Below are 9,958 nucleotides of genomic sequence, written 5' to 3' on the forward strand. Positions count from 1 at the left end.
TTTATTTATTTTTAAATTGTAAAAAAGTTAAATAAAAAATTAATATTTTTTTCTTATGGCCAACAACCCTTCTCACAAAATGCATAATCATACGACCTCATTTTAATTAGGACTTCTACCATCACAATATGAAGGATATTGAAGGTGCAGGTAGGGGGGTGTCCATAATTTAATTTGAATATTTATATAATTATAATTATATCTAATAAATAAATAGATTATAAATGACTACTATATCTATAACTATAACTAATTTTTAAAATATAGGTATAATTTGATATAACTAGTTATTATTTTTAAAATATGAATATATAATTAGTTATGAATAAACTAGTTATATAACTAATTATATCTAAAACTAATTATAGTTATGAATCAATAAAAATAAGTTATTTAAAATACCTGTTTATAAAATTAGTCATAGTTTTATAACTATAACTATTTTTTAAATAAAAATAAGTAATTTAAAATACCCATAACTATAAAATTAATTATAATTTTATACTTACTTTGATATAACTATATAACTAGTTATACAAAATTAGGCATAGTTATAACTTTTTTTTTTTTTTTTTGGCTAAAAGGCAGTTTTCGCCTCCCTTCCAATTTTTTCAAATATGTATTTTTGTCTTTCTATTTTTATTTTTTAATTGAGATATTTCATTTTTCATTTTTAAAAAGTTTATTATTTTAATCTCCTAATTTTTAGTTAAAAAATGTTGTCCCCCATTTTTAAAATATTTATAATTTTAATTTTTATAGTCAATTTTTTAAATGTTGATTTATGTTTTCGGTGTAACGGTTGACTAACAATTATTTATTTATTATACACATCAAAAATGTTTTTTTAAAATATTTAATTATTAACAAACTTAATTTATTTTAAAAATGAAAAAAAATAAAGTCAACAAATCTAAAATTGATCAAAAGAATTAAAATCACATATTTTAAAAAGTGAAGAACAATATCTTAATTAAAAAATAAGAAAATTAAAATTATGATTTTTTTTAAGTAAGAAACAAAATTTCTGGATTAAAAAATATAAAAAAATCTAAAATTTCATATTAAAAAATAGAAAGATAAAAATTATATTTTAATTTATTTTTTAAAAATTATTTTTTTTAGCCCTAGGTGTAGGATTGAGCAATCATTTCATGCGTTTAGTTTGACGGATGATTGATTATACATGGAATCTTATGCATATATTTCTACTTTCGGTTTCCTCTAAAAAGAATAAAAAACAGAAACCATTAAAAAAAGGCCAAAATGTGGAATGGGATAAAGAATGTTTGGAACAAAAGAACTCATCGGGATTGTAATATCAATTTGTCATCGGTTTCTCTATCACCACTCCTCCTGCCATCAGTGCCATGCCACGAATTCCATATGTTGGGAACAATGGGAGTATTCCACTGCACAAGTTTTTTTTTTTTCTTTTTAATCCACTATACAAGTCGTGTTAAAGTAACGCAAAGTACGAAAAGATCAAATCCAAATCGGAATCCCATATACTATTAAATTTAATAATATGTGATATTCGTTTTCTTATATGTAGCAAGGACACATAAATCAAAAGCTGCACGCAACGAGAAAAGATATCTTAAAAGATGTAACGTTATTTTTGCTTAAATATATCGGTTTTGCCTTAATTAATTTTTCAATAATAGATTTTAATAAAAGTTTCAGTAAAAAATTTACAGTTAAGATAATAAAATCATATATATATATATATATATACACACTACTATTTTCGATTCCTAATAAAAAAAGTATACATACATTTTGTTAGAAAAACATGCATATATTGCGCATAAAATTATTATAAATAATAACCTATGTAATATATATATATATATATAGGATAATTATTCTTTTTTTTTTCTTCCCATATCTCTCTTTTTAGTTTTAACAGTTAATTAATAGCACATTCTTTATGTAAATATTAGGCGAAGGATATTTTTTGGTAAAACAAATATATGTAACTAGTAAAAAAATAGTTTTTAGATCAACAATTTCACATTGGTTTTAAGACAACCAATGTACAATGTAAGAAACTAGAGTGGATGACTGGTGTTGTGCACCGGTAAATATTTTTTATTAATATTATAATAAAATATTTTATTAATTTTATATTAGAAACTATTTATAAAAAAATATTTTTTATTTATTTTATAATAATTTATATACTATAATATTTTAATTATTAATTATTCATTATAGATATATAGTTGATTATATATCTAATGGATTATGATTTTTAAAGTATAATAAATAAAAAAATAAAAATTAATTACATATTACGTAATGAAGTAATTTAAATAACTCAATCAATATAAAGTGAGAGTTATTAATTACATAAAAGAGGATTTTTTTACGTACTGCAACAAAAAACATAATTTAGGAAATGAAATTTGTAATTATATATTTAAATTAAAACAAAAATTCAAGTGATCGATGTAAGTCTTATACGATTATATATATATATATATATATATATATATATATATATATATATATATAGTTAGAACAAAGGAGAATGTAGATGAAAGTTTGAAAAAAAGAAAGGAAAAAAAAAGAAGAAAAAAAAGGCTTCAAGTCTCACATCGCTCAGGATAAATACTTGAATAGTGTTTCACTCCCTATATATAGAGAGCTTCTTTCTTCATTTTTCTTTGCCCCAGTTGAGAAACATTTTCTCAACTTTTCTTTCTCCCTCTCATATTTCCGTCGATGCATTTCCGGCAAACTTCTACCTCTTTCTTTCTGTCGCTCAAAAAATTTCGATTGGCTATAAAAGTGACTTTTTAAGTCATATTTTCGGTTGGCTATAAGAGCGACTTTTTAAGTCATAATTTCGGTTGGTTATAAGAGTGACTTTTTAAGTCATATTTTCGGTTGGCTATAATAGTGACTTTTCAAGTCATACTTTTCGGTTGGCTATTAGAGTGACTTTTCAAGTCATATTTTCGGTTGACTGTTAGAGTGACTTTTCAAGTCATACAAGAGGGTGTAATTCTAGAAAAGGTTCCCTCAGTACAGTGGGAATCTTATATAGTGATCTGGACTGTTTTATCCTGGGAACTTCGTGGTTGATAGTCTGCTTGCACATTTTTTGGCAGTGCCACGAAACGTCTTAAAGAAAGCGACATTGTCTGCGACTCAACCAGTAATTTTTTCGGTTTGCCATAAACTATTGTTACAACAATTTTAAGATGATTTCGGCTCTGCTATGGCTACCGTAGATATTACTGGCTCGAACAACAATGACCTCAACAAACCTTTTAGGTTTGAAGGGTATCATTTCAAACGTTGGCAACAAAAGATGATGTTTTCTTTAACTATGAGAAAAGTTGTCTATGTTTTGAACACTGATATTCCAGTGACACCTAAAGATGTTGAGAAGGAAGTGAAGGATAAAATGACTATGGACTTGGCTCTTTGGAATGAAAATGATTACCTATGCAAGAATTTCATTCTAAATGGGTTAGCTGATGATCTCTATGATTATAGCCCATATAAGTCTGCCAAATTAGTTTGGCTGGCTCTGGAAGAGAAGTATGATACTGAGGAAGCTGGGACTAAAAAGTATGTTGTTAGCCGCTACCTCAAGTATCAAATGACTGATGATAAATCAGTAGAGTCTCAATCCCATGAGATACAGAAAATTGCTCAAGAGTCATACATAGCTGTGATAACTGAGATCAATATGATTGGAGGATCAGATGGATGGTGGGTAGACACTGGCGCCTCCCGCTATGTCTGCTATGATCGAGCTATGTTTAAAACATACACGAATAAGAAAGTGTTGCTGGGTGATTCCCACACCTCTACGGTTACTGAAACTGGAGATGTTGAACTGAAGTTTACCTCTGGAAAGACTTTGATTCTCAAAGATGTGATGCATACTCCAGAGATGAGAAAGAATCTGGTTTCTGATTTTCTTTTAAATTAAGGAATAGTGGGGGTACTTCATCCAGTTATCTTCTTGCTATTAGTAGTGAAAATATTGCACAACCAGAATCAGATATAGAGCCTCTAAGAGGTAAGAGAGCAAGAATTGCTAAAGAGTATGGGCCCGACAAACTGAGTACACAAGTATCATTGGCAGCCATAGGTATGTCACTGATTGTACTAGACCCGACATAGCCTATGTTGTGGGATTATTATGCAGGTTTACCAGTAGACCTAGTATGGAGCACTGACACGCTATTGAAAGGGTAATGAGGTACCTTAAAAGAACCATAAACCTTGGATTACATTATAAAAGGTTTCCCGCTGTACTTGAAGGATACAACGATGCAAATTGGAACACTCTTTCAGATGATTCCAAAGCAACCAGCAGCTATATATTTAGCATAGCTGGTGGGGCTGTTTCTTGGAAGTCAAAGAAACAGACTATCTTAGCTCAGTCCATTATGGAATTTGAGATGATAGCACTAGCTACTGCTAGTGAGGAAACAAGTTGGCTGAGAAGCTTACTTGCAGAGATTCCGTTATGGGAAAGACCGATATCAGTTGTGTTGATCCATTGCGATAGTACCGTGGCTATTGAAAAAAAATTGAGAACCATTATTACAATGGTAAGAAACGACAGATACGTCGTAAGCACAACACTGTTAGAGAATTAGTCTCAACAGGAGCTGTTAGAGTGGATCACGTACGCACTAATGATAATTTAGCATATCCTTTGACGAAAGGATTATCTAGAGAGAAAGTCCATTACACTTCTAAAAGAATGGAACTATTGTCCTTACTGCGATGATCATTCATGATGGTAACCCGACCTAAATGACTGGAGATCCCAAGAACTAGGTTCAATGGGTAATAACCAGTTATGAAGTGATATGAGATGAACATGCTGTTATAAGTGAAAGCAGCATGATTCCTGAAGTAACAAGAGAATAAGTTATGAAAAAAATTCATAATTCTTAATGAGATCTATACTCTACATTGAGTGGAGTACCTAGGCTACAGGAGTACTCTTGATAGACTCACCTATGTGAATGTTGAAGTGGGGGCCGCTTCATATGAAATTTTGGGCAAAAATTTCTAGAGCGTTCACTATACCGGGATAGACGTGCATGGCCTTTAACGCACGGGCTTTATAGAATACACCTATGAAAAGGTTGTGTGTGGTTTGATGTCGGAGATAGAGTTCAAGACTTCGAGTTACTCTAGTAAAATCTGAATCTTACTCACTATGCAAAGGTTCAAGTTGTATGACACCTTTGTTTATGCACAATTTTATGAAATCCTCGAAAATCTTCTTTTCAAATTTCAAGTGGGGGATTGTTAGAACAAAGGAGAATGTGGATGAAAGTTTGAAAAAAAGAAAGGAAAAAAAAGAAGAAAAAAAGGCTTCAAGTCCCACATCGCTCAGGATAAACACTTGAATAGTGTTTCACTCCCTATATATAGAGAGCTCTTTTCTTCATTTTTCTTTGCCCCAGTTGAGAAGCATTTCTTCAACTTTTCTTTCTCCCTCTCATATTTCCGCCGATGCATTTCCGGCAAACTTCTCCCTCTTTCTTTCTATCGCTCAAAAAATTTCGGTTGGCTATAAGAGTGACTTTTTAAGTCATAATTTCAGTTGGCTATAAGAGCGACTTTTTAAGTCATATTTTTGGTTGGCTATAATAGTGACTTTTCAAGTCATACTTTTCGGTTGGCTATTAGAGTGACTTTTCAAGTCATATTTTCGGTTGACTGATAGAGTGACTTTTCAAGTCATATTTTTGGGTGGCTTTAGAGTGACTTTTCAAGTCATACAAGAGGGCGTAATTCTAGAAAAGGTTCCCTCAGTGCAGTGGGAATCTTATACAGTGATCTGGGCTGTTTTATCTTGAAGACATCGTGGTTGATAGTCTGCTTGCACATTTTTTGGCAGTGCCACGAAACGTCTTAGAGAAAGCGACATTATCCGCGACTCAGCCAACAATTTTTTCGATTTGCCATAAACTATTGTAACAACATATGTAAAATTAAATATATTAATTGCAAATATATTAATTACAAAAGTGCAGGTCTAATATAAATGCAAAATTAAATATATTAATTACAAATTATAATACCAGAAATTAAACATCTGCAATTAACACCAATTTTGTGTAAAAATAATAATATCTTAATACCATAAATGAATATAATTAATAATAATAAAATTATAAAATACAAATACAGAAAATTTTATTTATATATTATAACGATGAACTATCAATAATATTATCAATCAATCATGTATGGAGGTAGAAACATCTTAGATAAATTCATTTCTTTTTCTTTTTTTCATTGTATGGTATTGTCATCTTCACTCATGTGTATGATGTCACCAAAAGCTACAATATATAGGTTAAAAAAGTGAATTACAATGTTATAAAAACATGAAAATTAATTGAGAAAAAGATTTTAGCATCACCAAAAAAGTTGAATAAGAGATAACCAAAAAGAGACTGAAACTATAACATATCATATATATATATATATAAAAGATAGCTATCATAGAGTTGGGAAGAAGGGTGAAAATAAATAAGAGAAAGAATAAGTGTGAAAATGGGAGAGAGAGAATGTGTGGTATGAATTTTCGTTTGCAATATGAATTTAAAAGAAAAGAAACATTACACCAGAATTTATTTATTTATTTTTAATTGTGACATCAATTTAATTAATTAATTAATTGATATTGATATACTTAAAAATTTATTTAATTGGGATATCAATTTAGGTGAAAGTGTCCTAAATTATTTGGAAAGAAAAAAACAAATAATTATTAAAAATCTTATTAATCACAACAATCATTATATTATAACAATTAAGGACGTACAAATTATAAGTATTTTAAATACAATAGAATTATAATACAACTATTAATATTTAAGGTAATATATTTTTATGAATTAAAAAAATCAATACAAATATATGATTTCAAAAAGAAATTATTATAATTTAATTATGTTTATGTTTGTCAACACATTTTAATTAACTTTTAGTTTTTTTTATCAACTAAAAAGTTTAATTGGTTGCTTGGTAAATAAGTTTTTTTTTAAATAATTTCTTAGTAGCTTCGGACATTCTTTTAACATGCTAAGACACTAGCTTTTAACTTTTCATATTTTTTTCCATTTTTATCTTAAATATATTTATTTATTTTTCTTGTTATCTTTTTTAAATAAATCATGATTTTATTATTTTTATCATTTTTACATTTTTTAACTACTTCAACAATTAATTTTATCAAACACTTTTAATTTAATAAGATAGTTTTTGAATTTCTAGAACTGCTTGCTAGTAACTTTCAACTTTTCAATAATTTTTCTACATAGCTTATATGTATTATTTCTATTAGTCAAATAATGAATTATTTCAATTAAAATATAACTAAACGTATACAATTATTTGATAGCAAGTAATATAATCAATATTGTCAATTATAACAATCATTACAATTATTATAATTACATGATAAATTAACATTTCAATCAAATCAATTTATTTTTAAAGAATGTTACATGCAACTTTTTTTATTTATTTGAAAGCAAATTATTTTATAGAATTTCTAAGATACTCATGTCTACATCTTCTTTTTAAAATCATTTTTGTATGTATTATTATAGATAGTGGATGATTTTGTACGTAACATCGATATAAAGATTCTAGATCAGTTAAAGAATTAATCTTGAAGACACTTATGATTATCTTGAAAACATGTATAAACAAAAAGGAACTTGACCCTAAATGAAATGTAGAATCAAAGTTGTCAAAAGGAGTGCGATCCTAACATCGTCATGCTGGTAGAATCAACACTATCAGTTCTTAATCAGGCATAAAAAAGGAAAAGCTCTCACAATAGAAAAATTCTCAAATTTCATTAATCTTTGAACTTGTCAACAAAGTATTTAAGGGGTCTATGTATACTCCTACTAATAACCCTAACTTAGACCCAACGCCCAATCACTAATCTAATAATTAAAAAATTTTAAAATAACAATAAAATGTCATACATGTTGAGCTTGATTATTATCTAATCAGCCCAATATTAATAACCCACAAAAATTGATCAAATGAGTCCACGGATGTTTCTTAGAATGAATAATGTGAAATGTCTAACTCAACTCCAAAAGCTAGCTCAAGAGGTGAGAGTTGTTCCTTATTTATATATTTTAATTTGGCTTTATTTTTAGTCGATGTGGAACTTGAGTATTTCTCAATACACCCCCCGCACGCCCAGCACTACTTGGGCTTAGTGCGTGGACAACGAATGGTGGGTGACCCTTTTTTATTGATCTTGAATATGGGACTTGAAATACATCCTCTCACGCCCTATCACTTCTTGAGCTTTTTTGGTGTGTGAATGACAAATTGGTGTTCTCAATTTTTCTCTTGTTGAACAAGAATTTGTAATCACGAGAAAGAAACCAAGAAATTAGGATAATATTGGGTTAGGTAGTTTGGAGAATAATTAATTAAGGGTATGTTTGGAACATGTTGTGATTGAAAGGAGGATCAGACTCCCGAAAGAAGAAACTTTGAGGCCTGTTTTTGGGCCTCCCAAAATTCTAGAGCTTTGGTCATTGGTTACTGACAAGAATGAATGTGGTGGGCAAAGTTGGAAGCTTGATAACCCAAGGTGTCTATTCAGTTGCTACCCCTTTTCACCCCTTTGGTTGTCTTGTAAATTGGACTTTTCAAATTGATTCTTCAAGTTGGTGTCAAAACATCTTCATCAATTTGTAAGAGAGTAATTCAATTAGATACAACCTTTAATTCACATTGATTTTCTTTCTTTGATCTTTAGAATCAGGACTTATAATGCTTACTTCATTCTGTTAGTTTTGGACCTAGTCATAAGACTTTCAATCACATGTAAAGGATCATTACATAAATTGGTTGCATCTCCATCATCAATTCTAAAATTTCATGAAAAAATTATAATTATAATTTGAGAAATATAAAAGCTTTGAACTAATTACGATTAGAAGAAGATTGATGAGAATTTGCGTGACATTTGACACATTATGCAACTAACGTTGATATTCTTCTTTTGGTGTGCAATAGTGTGGTTATGTTTGAACTTAAAGCCCTCATGCAAACTACGCAGATCTTTCACTATTATGGCGACATTTAATGTGATATTCTTAAGCACTGATGTTTTGTAACATTATAAGTTTTTTTTTTAATTTAATGTAATGTAGTATAGTAATCAAATTAATTATTATATAAATTATATTTTTCAATAATAATCAAATTAGTTATTATACTATATTGTAGTTAATTTGATAACTATTAAAAAGATATCTTATGTCATCACTGATTTAATTTTAATTAAAAATAATTTAATTATAATTAATTTCATTAATGCTAAAAGGGATCACCCGTGTTTTCTCATTAAGATAATTTGTATTATAATTTAAGTATTACTAAAAAGGTAACTATGTCATAATTAATTTAATTCGAATTAAAAGGTAACTTAAAAAAAAAAAACTTATATAAATAGTTAACTACAAAGAGTGTCATTTTTTTGGTATTAAACGGGAGTCTAAGCCCCCAAAGAAAAGAACTACAAAGAAATTAAACGAGGAGTAGAAACTCCTACAACATCAGCAAATAGCAAAGTGCTTAAAATATTGGGGCTTTGCTCAAACATCACAACATCACCCTGAGAGTTATGTGTTGCATTAGCAATTGCATCAGCACATCCATTTGCTTCTCTATAAATATGCTTAATGTAATACTGGCCTATCTCCATCAGCTTGTTTTTAATAGCTTGAACAAGCCTCAACCAACATTTACCACCTTTTCTCCCAAAATACTCTTGTAAACAGCTTCTTCTGCATCCACTTGAATTTCTACCCCTATCAGACTTTTCCTCTGAATCAAACACAATCCTTCATGAACCCCCCATAATTCAGCTATATAAGAGGTTGTTCTCCCAATTTTCCTCTCAAAGCCACATAACCACCTT

This window comes from Glycine soja, chromosome 20, assembly GCF_004193775.1.
Source record: "Glycine soja cultivar W05 chromosome 20, ASM419377v2, whole genome shotgun sequence".
Classification (NCBI taxonomy): domain Eukaryota; kingdom Viridiplantae; phylum Streptophyta; class Magnoliopsida; order Fabales; family Fabaceae; genus Glycine; species Glycine soja.